The sequence below is a fragment of the Plectropomus leopardus genome, chromosome 14 (assembly GCF_026936395.1).
Source record: "Plectropomus leopardus strain MGB_pleo_1.0 chromosome 14, ASM2693639v1, whole genome shotgun sequence".
Classification (NCBI taxonomy): Eukaryota; Metazoa; Chordata; class Actinopteri; order Perciformes; family Serranidae; genus Plectropomus; species Plectropomus leopardus.
This window is the reverse complement of record NC_142189.1, coordinates 11967433-11983317: the sequence shown is the minus strand read 5'-3', so window position 1 is coordinate 11983317 and position 15885 is coordinate 11967433. Positions and strand designations below refer to the sequence as shown.

Below are 15885 nucleotides of genomic sequence, written 5' to 3'. Positions count from 1 at the left end.
AATCATTAAAGAAAGTGCAGTAATGTATGCTTGTTTTTTTTGGGAGGTAAAAACTATCTGTACTCACAGAACAAACACCTGAGGGTCATCAATGTAATCCATGATTTTACTACTATTGTTGAATTCCGTTGTGCAACGCTCCGTGTTGATGACAAATCCTTGATTACAATTGTTCCACTCAAAACTGGTTTAAACACGGGCTGGTTTGCACAATAACACCAAGGTTCCAGGAAGTTTGAATGGAACCAGTTCAAAAACCATCTCTGATTTGGTGGAAAAGGGGTATCAACAGAAGGGCTCTCAGAATGGCTGCTGAGTCAAACAGAACACCTGGTAAAATTTGGTAAACTGGTCTGGTCCTGTGTTTGGCTTAATGTCAAACCGGTTTGAAAATTTTACACTGGTTCAACCCTACCATCTGTCTGTCCCTGGCCTCCTTCCCCTCCACCCTTCCTCTCCCTCCCTTGTTACCTCCCTGCCTCCTTCTGTCATCTCTTTTCTCCTCCATCCTTGTCGCACTCAACTCTGAACAAGACTGATGAAAAGAACAGCCGATTCTTTATCACCTTGCCCTGATTCTCATCTCATGTCTAATCTACTGGACCCAGAAATCGCCCCCATTTGGCTCAGTTGAACTTATTTCTGTGCTCTAAGTGTGTGTGTGTGTGTGTGTGCCAGGCTCTAAGATTGATAAACCGATAGCTCTCTCATCCCGTTCTTCTGCCCACAATGGGCCTCATAGACTGTAATAGTGCTTTCTTTCTCTCTCCATCACTCTCTATGGCGCTATAGCACAGTCTGTTCTACAAAAGTAGTTTTCACATCACTATTTTCAGGATTGGCCAATTTTCTTTCTGACAAGAGAGCCGAACATGTGCCCCGCAAAATCTCCCAGTGCCATATTGGCACACAACTTAAGACTCGGGTCACAGCTTTGGTTTGGTTTCATTGTTAAATCCAGAAGAAAAGATACAACAATCACAGCTTGGTTTCTTTTGTGTTTGACTCCAGAGAGGACAATTATGCCATACAGTAAAAGAACCCCCGAAAAAAAACATGCCTTTAGGGTTTCTCCACTGATGAGCTTGGGAAATATCGTTGCTATCTGTAGCATTTTGCCCATTGTAATGTCTTCATTGTAGTCACACAATTTAAATTCCCTCTGAATGCACAATCAGTGGCTCCGACTAATGAATACAGCTGCCTTCTCTGACCTTGGCAGAGATGAGTGAGTCCCTATTGCCAACACATGCATGATTACACACACACACACACACACATATATACAAGAGCATCTGAACAAGCACATTGAGCGCCCTCGCTGTCAACGCAGTGAGGTAAATGAGTCTCCGCTCAATAGTCCAGGCCTCTAGTGGTGCAAATTATCATTGTATTCATGAGCTGACAGACCTGTTACAGCCTAATATCAGCTCACCAGCTGTGTTGCTGGCAGTTACAAGTACAAATTGTGTGTTTTTTTTTTTTTTTTAGCTGATCAATTTATCGACCAATCTATAATGAGAAGGCATATGTGTGTTTGTGTCAAATACACTCACTCACACAGGAACTGTCAGTGTCCAGAGGTCAGCAGGAATTATTTATGTAATGTAGCCCATGTGTAAGCTTATATTTGTTAAGCGTTGTTAAGCTTGCAGCAGGAGCCGTCATTTACAGCGCTGCCTTATTCCCTGCTTGCTGCACCCTGTGGCATACATCTATCCATCAGTGGCGCGGTTCAGGACTACAGTATTTGTTTGTTTAAAGAATATCCATTTCAGCAGGCAAACAGAGCGTGTGTACATTAGCTATTTATAACCCCACATGAGCATAACTGTGCCCGCCGGACACAAACGGCCCCACACTTATGGAGAGCTGTACATCACGCTATGGATTTATATTAGACACAGAATCAAAACATATGCCCCTGTCGAGTGAGTGTTTGTAAGTGCAAGGGAAAAAGTGTGGTTTCTTCAACACCCGAAGTGATTTTTTTTGTTATGCTGTATCAAGAACTTAATAAAGAAGTAACATGATACAGTATATGTCTAAACAGAGCTATTCACTGCAGAGAAGAGCATATAGAGAAGTGGTTTAGGTCAGTCAAAAAGATCTAGAGATGATGTTTTGAAGTATTCATGCCTGTCATACTGGTTTTCAGCTCATCCTGCCCCATTCATGATAAGGGTGTTATACGTATGACCTGCAGACCAGATCCAACCCACCAAAGGGTCCAATCCGGCCTACTTAATGATTTGATACACTTCACATTAATGCATTTGTGAACATGGATGCACTACTGAACAGGTCTACTGGCCCTCCAATCCAGAGGGCCACGTGTGAGGGGCCCCACTGGCCTTCACCTCCAAAATGCAACTCATATTAACAAATACTGAGCAGCTAGAGGGTCAAAATTAGCATAGAGATGCAAAAAGACCGCACAGCAATGCAAAGAAAATGCAAAGAGACAAATAACTTCAACGAGAAGCAAAACATAAGAGATTCAAACTAACTGCAAAGAGGAGTAAAACAGCTGCAAAGAGACACAAAATGACCACAAGGAGACACAAAACAAACACAAAGAGAGAGAAATAACGGATCCACCTTTTAAATGGCGCTTTTCATGTAACTAAACGCAGATCAAATAAATATGTTAACAAAAGATTTGTTTTGTTTTCTTTACATGTAAGGATATAGTTTTTAATCATATTTTATGGATAGGAATCAAAATCACTTTGTTTGCATTGCAGAAATCATCGTCTATCTTCACTCCTGCAGTACGACACATCAATCACCGTTTATTTTTTAGGACCAACTGTGTATGTTTGTGTATTTTGGATGAAAATAGAGTTGGGTTTAATGGCTGGCTGGTAAATAATTTCAATGCAAACACTGGCAGTTGGCTTCCAATCTGCTTGGGGACAGATGACAAATATCCACACGACAAAGAATCTTTTCATTCAAACGCTTTGTTGTGGGTTCATTTTTGTCAGTAACCTCACTTTAAAAAGACTGTGACAGAATTTTGTTGATTGAGGTGATCAATTGACTTTTTATTGATATTTTAATCAGTTGATTGTGACTTAAGATCAGCATTGAGTCTGAGAGTGCATCTGCCATAGCAAGCCATGCATGCCATAATTACATTAAAAGAGTTACTGGATGCTGTAATCATTCCTCCTGTGAAATGATCACTTTGTAAAGAGACTTCAGTGTAAAAGATGAGGGTTAAAACAGAGTGAAAGATGAAAAAGTCTTCTATCTTGTGTAGGAGAAATGATTACAGCAGTCGGAGACTGTTTTACATGGCATGTGAGTATTGTATGAAGATACACTGGGGGAGAAATCTAACTTGAAGCTTATCTCTGAAAAGACAGTTGCAGGCTCATATTTCATGTGGGTTTAAAGCTGTAATCAAATGATTAAAAGGTGATTAAAAAGTCAGCTGATAAGTTTAAAAGCCATTTCTGACCAGTGCAATGCCAAAATGCAGTGCGGGAGCATGAAAAATCTTCATGCAAATGTTCCTCATTACAACTATGCACACCAGGTCCAGTGCAAATTACAGGGGTTACAGTGTTCAAAGATGAGTTTATGTACTGTGGCGTTAACAGTTACCCCGTAGATATTCTCTATGTGGACAGGTTTTTGTGGTTTGTTCGTGTCCACTCCACACATTTAAATATTTAGAACATGTGAATTTGTTACCCTAAATAAAAACCAAAATAGCTGAGGACTTTTACTTTGACAAAATTAAAAAACCTTTACACCATAAATTGATGCAGAAAGGGCACAAATTTTTGACTGAGAGTTGATAGAGTGTTTGAACATGAAATTTTCATGCGGAAAACCCCCAAAACCATCACTCCATATGTGTCCCACCCAATGTGAAAAAAAAAACACAACAAAACCTATCCAGACATAAAGCAATTGGACCCCAAATTTGATGCTATGCTGTTGTGGTTAGCTCTGCTCTGTGACCAACATTATAATCTTGGCAAGTGCGTATCAACTACAATTCCATCTCAATCCTATCCCAACTGCTGGCTGACATCAAGCCATATTTAGTCCTTTACTTGGTTGCTAAGGTAGTCGTCATGTTGTTTGTTGTACAGTATTGGGGGTTGAGAATCAAAATCAACAAGACGTTCCCCTTATTTGGCGGCAAGCTGCTGCCCTGGAGGTACGACAGACATACATTTCTGCAGGTGGAAATCCACTGAAACCAAGGTCCTTCCAAATATTTTTTCCCCCGCACATGTATTCCACAGCAGTGTGTAAGCTTTCATAAGAAACCACAGAATCACTTCTTATAAATTACTGTGCACACTTTTCAGATTAAAATCCAAACAGCTTTAAGTTGGCAATGACATTATAACAAATAAAAATATTTCAATTGAAACTTTTGTTTGGGTGAATACTTTTCAGCTTTAAGCAAGGATGTGGATTTTGTTTTAACATTAGGTGGGACAAAATGGGGGTGTGAGGGTCCTCCACCAGAATTTTTTATGAATCAAACACTTCCTGCATTCAGAAGAATTTGTATGCATCAATTTGTACATTTTTTTCATTAATTTATGGTGTAAATGTGTTTTATTTTGAAAATACTTTGCAATCAAAATGTGTTTATTGAGGGAGACAATGTGCATGTTCTAAACATTGAAATATCTAAACTCTACATGGTTTTAAGTAAGTCACTTTTCGTGGTATGTGTGTCTGCACCTCACTCAGTTGTAATACTGCTATTTTGTACACTTCATCACAGTTGCTGTAGTCATGGCCTCTGCTTAGTCTGCTTGTGTGTGTGCTGCATCAGTTATCTGTGTTGTTTTCAAGGTGTCAGCGGAGCCTAATCGCAGTCCCTGAGCCAGATCTGGAGCACCCGAGCCCAGTGCTCCACAGGATATAAAGGCCCCAGTTTCCAGTGTGGATCTCTCCTCCCTGCCAGAGCCTGCAACCCCCTCTGCTTCGCTTAGCTTTTTGTACTCCGCTAACCTCATGCATTATCCACACACATCCACATGAATACCACTGATTTCACTGAGTAACACTCCTTACAACTGAATTTACCTCTTCATTTACATCCTTATCTTTATTTGGTAATATATATTATTTTGCATTTTATATCTGTTATTCCTGTTTTAGTCATAGCCCACAATGATGATGATAATGACACTGTTAAAGTCTGATTAGGACTTTAACACATATTGTTTGTCAAATATCGAAGCTTTGTCACGCCCCTCGGCATTTGAGAGAGGCACACAGGGCACCCTTTCAAGCCTCCTGCAGGCTGCAAGACTTTAGCAATCTCATAAGTTCAGTTCAAGCTACGCTGTGTGACATGGATCTTAATAAACAGGTACGACATCAGGTTTGATGTGTACAGACTATGCAATGATATTGCCTACTGGATTGCAGGCTACGGCATACGTCCATCAACATCAATATGTATGAACAAAATGTCGTCAGTGTGCACCATCCATCCATGCCAATGTAGTGGTAAAAGCAAAATGTAAACAAACTAATCGAGACCTTGCTATAGTGGCATTTATGTGTGTTGGAAAAATGTCTGAAGAGGAGGAGGTGGAGAATGTGGACACAGTGATGGCTGGGTAAAAGCAGCCAACTTGGCACGCCAATTTTACAACGAGAGCTCAAAGTAAGTATTAGCATCTACTAGCATTTACCTGATCATTTCATGCTGAAATTCTATTGGTTGGTTAGTGTAGGTCGTAACAGCGGTCACACAGCATGATGGTCATCCTAAATTTCTGACAGTGTCAAAATTTTATCCCAGGATGTCTTTGATTGCACAACTGTGACAACAGCCATCCTTGAACCTCTCTCAATGTGGGACAAGGCCTAAGTCATGTAGGACCACCATTAAGGGCCACAACCAAAAATATTGCCAAGTTTCTGTCAAGATGGTAATAATTCATCCGAGACAGCCCAAAATGAAACAGTGTATACTGGGCTTTAGCGTATCTATGTGACACACAGCTGAAACGTATTGTTACACGTTTATTGTTTTGTTGGTAGGGGAAAGACAATAAAAATACTTGGTCAAGTTTAGAAAAAGATCACATTTTTGGTTAAAACAAGATTGTATAATGTAACGTGACATAAATACAGTGGGTTAGTATGGGGGTTAAGAGGTTAGCAGTCACTGCGTGACACCCGTATGCAAGTTGCATAACATTACGTTACAACAAAACAAAAATTCATATGGGATTAACTGTGGTCTCCTGGGTGAAAGTCTGGTTTAGCTTGACCAGTCAACCTCCCACCCTCGGCAGACTTTCTCACTCTTTTTATCACATCAGTTGCTCTCAGCATCAAGTCTTGCTGTGAGATGGGTTAACATTGTTAGTTGAAAGTCCAGTGCGTCTCATAAAGACACCAGAGGGTGCCTGTGGATTCAATTTCACATACAGAGGGGTGTAACAAAGCGGCAATATTAATAACTTGAGAATGAGAAAGAGCTGATATTGTAAATCAGCATCTTGGGAGGATATTATCACTTTCTAACCATCTCACCCTCAGTTTCCCCTATACACTTTTCACCTTCTCTCTGCTTTGCCTCCTCTCTGTATGTATGTTGACTTTCTTCCTGTCACCTCATTTTGCAAGCAACCCACTCTTTGTTCTCTCCACCCTCTCCTGATGTTTGTTCCAGCTGCAGCACATAACCATAAAGCTGATACAGATGCCCTCATCTACACCTCTCCTGTTTCATTTGCAGCCACCATTTCTCTTTCCCACCCTTTCCTCTCTTCCTCTGCCAGACTTTCTTCCAACCCTCCTTAACCTCCTCCCATCCCTGCTGTTGTCAGACACTGCTGAGGAAGCCAAGGGCAGATGCCCGGGGCTCTGTCCCTGGATTGAGCTCCTTATATACATATACATACCCTGTGTGAGATATATGATGCAATGCGAATCCATATTGGCCTGCGAGGGTCCAAATTACACATACAGCCAACATGGAGGGCTGTTAGCTGACAGATGGTTGAAGCATGAATCTGCATTCAAGTCAGCGAGGGCTCGAGGCTTTATGCTCCTCATGCCTGCACATGATAAACAGTAAACGTGTGGTGGCTCTGTGCAAGTGTGTTAACATGCATCTGCTTGTATATGCTTGTGTGCTGCATTGTGTTTTTTCCGAATGCATTCAAGGATTCACATGTGCCGCTGTCTGTGCATGTGTGTGAGTGTCTTTGGGTGTTTGTTGGGCACAGAATCAGTAGAATGCCACTGGAATGAGAATAAGTGTGGCTTCGCCATGGCAACAGACGAATGCCAGAGCAGACGGAAGCAGCAGAATTAAAGCCCAGCGCTCATCACAGCGGGGAAAGAAGAACGAGGGACCTGATTAAACACCACCATCTCTCCTCTTGGAGCCCTCAGCTTCAACTCTTTTCATCTTCCATCTCTGTCTGCTGTGAGATGCTACAAAGCGGAAGCAGCTCTGACGCCTGCAGAATCGTGTGGGCACAAACCCCCTTTACAATCAGGGATGCAGTTCATGCTGATATTTTACTTTTTGCACGCTCTTGCAGTGAACGTCTGTGTGCATGATGACACAAACACAGACGCAAGAGTACGCCAAAAATACAGTTGTGAGCGGCAAACAGCTAAAAGACGAGCGAGTGATGCATCACCACCCTGCGCTGTGTATGAAGGTACATGTCAACTTGATAAGTGATTCAGAGTTTAAACTTGTCTCCCAGTTGCATCACAGAAATCTTTGATTGATTCATAAGCGGTCGATGAAGTGAAGTGCTGCACACACACACATCTACACAGAGACACACACAGGACTCTGACTAAGTGCAGCGATTGATAGCTTCCCATGTGCTGCACAGTAGTTGGGCTAATTGCTGGAGTGTGAACTCAGTAGCTGGTTTCTGGCTCCATCCCCAACGTCCCAAAACACACGGGGCTAATCCCCTTCCTTTTTCCTATTTTTTTTAGGGTCAGCAGGGGAGGTCTGCACCTCTTTTTCACTGAGGCAGCAAAAATACATGAAGGGAGACAGAGGATTAGGACACAGGGTTGAATGTCACATCAGGGCAGCAGGTTCTCGAGGCAAGAGTGTTAACCTTTTTTTTTCACCTGAATATCTCAGATTTTTATTTAGATTCATTTTTTTTAATCACAAATACAGATTTACTAATTGGCACATGTCTTTATTTAATCTTAATGGTCCTATGTGTAGGATTTAGGTAAACTTTAGTGGCAGCTAGGACTGCAGACTGCAACCAGCTGAAACCTCGTAAAATCTCGTCTGCATTCACTATTCAGGAGGTTCTTACAGAGAGCTGAATTATCCACAGAGATCTCTTCCTCACCAAAACGAATTGACCAGGTGATTAAAACCAGCAAAAACACAAAACTAAGCAGTTTAAAGTTACAAATCAGTGTTTTTTGAACACTGTTAGGCAGGTCAGAGATTGCCAATTTGCAGCACCTGCAAAAGTGGGCTCCCATTTTTTCTGATAACTTGTTGTTCAAGAGGTTTTAAACCAGAAGCCGAATTATCCACAGAGGTCTTTTCCTCTCAAAAACAAACTGATTTAAAGACGTAACAACAGTGAATAAAGCAGTGTCATGTTGCAAATCAGTGTTTTTTAGATGCAATTTGGCACGTTGTTGATGGCTTGTTAGCCTAGCACCTGCTAATGTGTACTCACTTATTTCTGATCCTGATGTTTCGTTTTTGTTTTGTGTTTTTACTATGAGCCAAATTATCTGGAGAAGTCTCCTCCTCTCTAATCTGTGTTTTACCAACGCTGTGTGTGTGAGAGATTGGCCTGCTAATGTGTGCTTTTGTCTGATAACTTGAGATCCAGACTATAAGGAAGTTTCACTGGGCCGAATTATGCGCAGAGGTGTCTTCCCCTCCAAAAACAAATGGACCAGGTAATTTAAAATGGTAAAAACACTAAATAAAGCAGATTTATGTTTTAAAAAATTTGTGTTTTTCCGATGCTGTCATTGCAAAGGGGCTGCTAACTCGTAAACTAGTCGCAAAAACTGCAAAAACTTGAAGGTCCCTCTTTACAGCAAGTCTGTTCTGGGCTACTATAGAAACATGGTGATTATATATACGGGTGATTACAGAAAACATACTTCATATTTCATATTTAATTTCGTCCAATATATCCCCCTAATTCCTACACACTGGACCTTTAATCCTAGGTTGTTTTTTTTTGTTTTTTGTTGGTTTTTTTACTATACGCATCACCAGCCTTACTTCTGTCTTTTCTTTCCAATACTGTTCTTTTTTTTTCTAGGACTTAAGACCATGAAAGAAATAGGCCCCCCCTGAGGGTGAGCCCATCTTCCGCCTTTGTCCAATGATATTAGTTCGTCCAATGATATTAGCTGAAAAGAAATTAACAATGCCGTCAAATTAAAAAAGATCACTCCGTGACCTTGTAAAGAAAATTATAGCTGCTCATTCTGGTCGCGCTGATGAGTTTTTGTAGGTTCATCATCAGAAGCTAAAGAAAGTGCGGCCAAGATCAAAGCCGGCGAGCCTGACGCCGCTTTAATGTAATTCATATCGACGCCCATGATGTAGTGACAGTGGAGAGTCAGCTACGGGTGAGAGCTAAACAATGTCCAACCCAACAAAATTTCCTACATGTTTTCTCCCCTTATAGCTCGGGCTGTCAAAAAAATTATCCACATCCATTACTTTTATCATGTCTATTTTTGGTGAAGCATAGTTAGAATTTTCTGGTAATTACATGTGGCAATGTTTCATCTTCCTCCTTGATCTTTCTCGCAGGAGTCGATACAAAAGTTTTGCTGCTAATAATGGATTTTTCATTGGCATGCTGACCAAATGGGAAACGCTGCTCTTGAAATGACTTTTTGCTTAATATAAATGGAAATCTAATTTATCATATCCCTTTTCCACTTGGAGATCCTTTCGAATACACGTATGTTAAGGAGCCAGTATTTCTAGAAATTGGAAGGTATTCTTATGATGATTTCATGTCCTCTGCTTTCCGCCGCTCTCTCCTTTGGAAGCACCCTGCAATTTCACTTGTAATGTGAGAATGATGGAGTCGTGATAATGGCACGCTTTCATTTCATATGAGACAGGAAGACTCATTACAGGCCCTGACATGTTTCCCGACGACAGGGGGGAGGAATGCTTCCTGTTATCTCCACATCCCCGCGTCTCAACAGTTGTCAGTCTTACATTTCCTTTTCATCATCAGTTCCATCTTTTGAAATTCATTAGTGCCGGGGCAGTGACTCAGTCAAGAATCGCTTAGTATAACGCTGAGACCTGTCTAAGTTGCGATGTGGTGCATTGTGTCTGCAACATCTATTCGCCATCACAGTGATGCATTAAGAAGCAATCAAAAACAAATGTCAAGGACTGCCTTCTTATACCTGCACAATATTGCTCAAGTTAGGCATATCCCACTTAAGAAAATGCACAAAAACTAGTACATGCATTTATTATTTCTAGGCTAGATTATTGCAATTCATTATAATCGGGCTGCTCCATTAAGTCTCTCAACAAAACTCTCCAGCTGATCCAGAATGCTGCAGCACATGCACTAACAGGAACCAAGAAAAGAGACAATATCTCCTGTCCTGTGTCACCTTCTCTGCACTGGCTCCCCATAAAATCCAAAACTGGATTTAAAATCTTTCTCCTCACTTACAAAGCGGTAAATGGTCACTCTCTGTCATATCTTAGAGAGCTCGCAGTACCCTATTATCCCACCAGAACACTGCACTCTGCGCGGAGCTTCTTGTGGTTCCTAGAGTTTCCAAAAGTTAATCTGGAGCCAGAGCTTCAGCTATCAGGCTCCTCATCTGTGGAACCATCTTCCGGTTTCGGTCCAGGAGGCAGACACTGGGCCTTTCCCAAACCGTATCCTACACACCCCCACTCCATCTCAGAGTGTCACTCTGTTTGTAGTCACCTTCACAGCTGAATGAAGCTCTCTCCATCAGGGTGTAGAGTACAACTACAGCAGCAAGCTTTCGGAAAAAAGCTTCCCTTTCTTTGGCAAAGAAGGAGCTGTCATAATATTTGGTAACCATGCAGAAAAAAATAGCTTACTCCACTTTTATGTTCTTTTATTATTTGATCTGTAGGCTGTGCTACTGTTTACCAGAATTTGGTAGGCTATATTATCCCTTTTCCATTAACATAAATAAATGAATCAATAAATAAATAAGCAAATAAATAAATAATACATAAATAGGACTCAAACTTAGTCCTGAGACTCAATAGTGACATTTCTTTTCTTGTTTCAACAGTTTCTGTAACACTTTAAAATAAAATAAGCATGACTACTGTTTTCTAGAGAGTAGAGAGGGGTGTGTTTAATCCTCAATACAATGTAGCATTTAAGATGTTAATGTGTGTATGGCAATATTAAATGTCTGCCTTAGTTTGAGCAGTTCCTAAGGATCGCTGCATGGAACTTTATTTATCTTCATGACATACACAATACGGCGTTGCATGTGGTCAATAAGTCAGCATCGGTGAAGGCTCACTGTCCGAGGGTTTTATAAGCAACTTTCACTACCTGCTGGATGGTTTGGGACAGCACTATGTGGCGGACACTCAGTGTGAATGCTGAAACAGGGTGGAAGTGGGTAGGGAGCAACCCCCCAGGAAGTCTGCCATGTGTTAATGTAAAATTTACACAGTGGTCAAAAGTGGAATTACACCGTTTGAGTCATGTGATGACACTGGCCCAGAAAGACTTTTCCCCATTTGCTAACATGGACAAAGAGACGTCTGTAAATCAGTATATAATTTCTTGTGAGCATCAAAACCCCCGTGACATGTCTTCTATCACTGTCTGGATGTAAACCATCCAGTTTGATAACATTTGGAAAGAGCCACAAGATTAAATTTTTTAGACCGCCATTCAAGCTAGCCGAGCCGCAAATCCAGAAGTCGGTGGGAGTTAATCGCTCAGCCACACTCGGCAGCGTTCGGCTGCCGATAGTCTCTACTACGCATGCTCTATGGGCCAGTAGATCCGGGTATTTTAAACATTTCTAAACCCGGAAAAAGAGCTTTCTCTGCTTCATGTGCCACCGACTAGCTCTCATAGGAACGAAAGAGGCCCCGCCCCCTCGGCTGTATCTAGACTTCACTATAATACATCCATGGTAGGGAGAGGGTGCAGGGGGTGCTATGCTCTTACACATATAAGAGTTGTTAAGTCCCTCCCACCGTCTTGGAGGCTGACATGGCCAGCCTCATCAGTCAGTTTGCTGACATGGGAGAGCCGTTAGCTTGATTACGCTTACCTGGGCCTTCCACGCTATAAAAGCTGGCCCAGGTGTTGACTCGTTCTCTCCCTTCCTCCAGAAGACATCCACCCTGCATTGTTGATTTTGGTCTGGTATGTCCATTTTTGTATGTCTTAGTTTAATAGATCATAATTGTTTTTACTAAATCTCTTGTGTGGGCATCCCTCTTGTCACATTCAAAGAGCCAGTTTGTGACAGAGTAGACTTAAGACTTTTCTCTTTGATAAAGCCTTTAATTAGGGCTGGCTCAGTCTATCCTTGAAACAGCCCCTAGTCAGGCTAATACAGGCCTCGTCTGCCATGGGACTCCTTGTGAGACACTGAGCTCCTCTCTTCTTCTCTTTCTCTGCATTTGCAAACATTCATGTCCCATTGATGCATGTTACTAACTCGGCTTTTCCTCCAGAGCCTTTATGCCCCCTTGTCTCTCAGAGCCTGGATCGTGAGTCGTGGTTGTGCTGCTGCTCTGCCTGATTCCTCCCACTGCTGCTATTACTATTAGTCATACTTCCGCTATTTCTATAAAGAAATGATTGTTATTGCCTGTCATATTTACACATATGAAATATATACTATCATAAGAAACATTATTATTCATACTTCATGTATCATTTTGTCAAATGGATTACTGTAATTTTATTGTGTTGATCAGCTCTGTACACATGACATCAATTGCATGTCTAACCATAAGCAAGAGGGATCCCTCATCCCTCATATCCTGAAGTTTCTACCATTTTTTCCTCTAAAAGGGGTTTTTGGTAGGGCTCTTTCACTGATCAGCTGTGAGGGTCCAAGGACAGAGGGATGTCGTATGCTGTAAATCTCTCTGAGGCAAATTGTGATTTATGTTATTGGGCTTTATAAATAAAATTGAATTGAATTGAATTGAAATGTGGAGGAAAAACAGCCTCATTAAGTAAGAGTGGGTTTTACTGTAAGGCTGTAAGGAAAATCCTGGCAAAATCTCAACAACAAAAAAAAAAAGATCTCAACTCTGGATCTGTTTGCAAACCCCGGTTTGTGTAAATTGGTGTTCGCTTTAGAAGGCTGAGAAAGATGAAAAGAAATGATTAAATGAAATCTCACAGGAGCTGAGAGCGCCTATTTTGAAAGCTGGATTTTGTTCTTATCACATCGTCTAAAGCGCACCTATAACATTGAGAAAAGATTAAACAGGGAGGCGGTGTTGCCACCAGCATCTGAGCCTCCTTATACCTACTGAGTGTCCTCTGAATCAAAGCCAAACCTTCTTCTCTCCGTGGGGTTTACAATAACATGAATCCTGGCCTTAATAACCCGTACAGGTCAGCACGAGCACACGCGCCATCCCTCTTTTCCTCCCGACCCATTTCTCAGCTCCTCTCCCAGGAGCATTAAAACAGACAACAGACCTTGGTTAGGTCATGGCCAACACAGACCTCATTTGTCACAGAGGATGAGCATCTATGAAGCTGGATTGTTAATTATGAGAGTAAAATAAAGACGTATGAGGTACGAAGGCAGACGCGCGCACACACACACAGCTGAGGGACACAAACTCACACCTTGAAAACATTTGCATTAGGAATTCAATTATGCAAGCATGCAAACACACAGACAAACACACTTGGTTGCACATCACCGACCAGATGCGACCGTATTCACACACACACACACACACACACACACACACACACACACACACACACACACACACACACACACACACACACACACACAGTGCCATTAGGAGCTGAATAAAGATGTATGGGAGCTATGTGTTCCATGACTCATGCTGTATTGCGTAATTAATGGGTCTCAAAGTGTGCAGTTTAAGTAGGATTAGTTAACTGATTAACACAAGGAGCACTTTATGCTGTAAGACGGTGGGATAGTGGTTGAACTTTGGGAATTTTCATCAAAAAGAACTCACTTCTCTCACCCAAAAAGAAACTTAAGCGTGTCTGCATGTGTGTTTGCATAATAAAGACTACTGTACCGAAACAAAGACGCCGTCTCCAACCCTCATTACCACAAAAGTGCAACTCTCATGGCTAAACACTAAGATTTGACCTTGAAATGCTGTTATAACGGTAATGTAAGGGGATCAACATTTCTAATGTTCCAGTTATTCGTCCTTCGGTGAGTTCAGCCAAAAGCCTGCCTTTGAAAGTTGGACATTTTAAAAAGTTTCTCCTTGAATGCATTGGCAAAAATGCGTTTAGTTGTGCACACGAAAAGTAAATAAAGTAGTTGTGTAAAGAATGCAGAAGTGGGTTTAGAGATCGATTTAAACTTTGCCTTCTCACTGACGCACACCAGGCCAGACGCTACGTGACGTGGGCATGAGTGTCGGATTGTTGATATCAGAGAGAAGCTTGAGGTCTGGGCGGAGATTTCAAGAGATCCATGATAATATTGGCACAAATTGGCAGAAAATCGGAATATCAGTATTGGCAAACATGCTGATTTATGCCAATATCACAAACAAATAACCAATTTTTATTATTATTATCATTATTATCATCATCATCATCATCATCTTTATAATTATTGTTATTATTTTTATTATAATTGACAAAGTGAAAATGCACAAAACATCAAACCTAAGTTGAAGGATTTTTTTTATTTTGCACGATGAATGAATATTATGTTGAAAAGCATTGTATTTCATGTCTCCATCTGCTGGTGGGCCATCACAAAAAGAGTATGCATAATATGATGTTTATGATGATAATCCCTCTGCAGAAGATCGATGATCACTAAATTTAGGAGGGTAAAAAGTGGATATATTTAAGTATCAGTTATCAGACACATGAGTCGAAATATTGACAAGAAATCCAATTTTCTGTATCCCTAGAGATGTCAGACTCATTCTACACATGCAAACAATCCACAACCACATATCCAGACCTCTGTCCCCAAATTAGTGCATGGAGAAATGCACCAACAAACAATGCTCCTGTACCTCAAACTGCTAAAACAACATGCCAAAATGGTTTCATGAGACACTGCATGCAGACTGCATTAGGATTGAGTCAAATACTTGGATGAAACGAGTATCCAATATGGATACGTTTTACAAGAACAGCAATCATCTAAATAATATGTGTCAATATCTGTACGAGTGATGAGGGAAAATCCCCATTTGGGTAGCTGTGTTCAATCTCTTACTTAAAGGCTTAAAATAACAACAGTCGTGCTAGGCCCCACTCATTTCTGATTTAGGTCATACCCACTTCTGAGTTAAACTCTGCATATTCCAAGTACAGATGTGGATACAGAAACATTAATTGGCTGATACAGATACTAATACAGATAATGGTGTAATTGGTCATGCCAAGACTGCAAGAAACTGAGGTTATATTTCTGCAAAATGCAGTAATTCAGCCTCAGATCGGCCCTATAAATATGCTCATACACTCTTGTATAAACACTCTGAAGTATAAAATTCTGAAAAACAGATCAAACTATTCGGTATGTTTCTGCAATGGACACACACAGCTGATTTAAATGTCAGAAAAAGGTCTTATTCATAGGGTACACTTAATACTTCATTTGCTCCTTGTGGGGTTTGTTGACCTTTTGACCTCATACACATTACAT

General features: G+C 41.0%; 1 protein-coding gene across 3 annotated transcripts in view; it reads right to left on the bottom strand.

The window, feature by feature from the left end:
- The window catches only part of LOC148187437 (uncharacterized), an 86770-nt gene that overhangs the window by 68761 nt on the left and 2124 nt on the right, over positions 1-15885 (bottom strand). Inside the window, exon 3 of one of the 3 annotated variants that reach the window (XR_015778750.1) lies at positions 14912-15041. The exons of the other annotated variants lie outside the window; for them this stretch is intronic. The gene's annotated coding sequence lies outside the window, so the exon portion shown is untranslated. Of the gene's footprint in view, positions 1-14911; positions 15042-15885 lie in introns of those variants that run through there. 3 annotated transcript variants of the gene reach the window in all.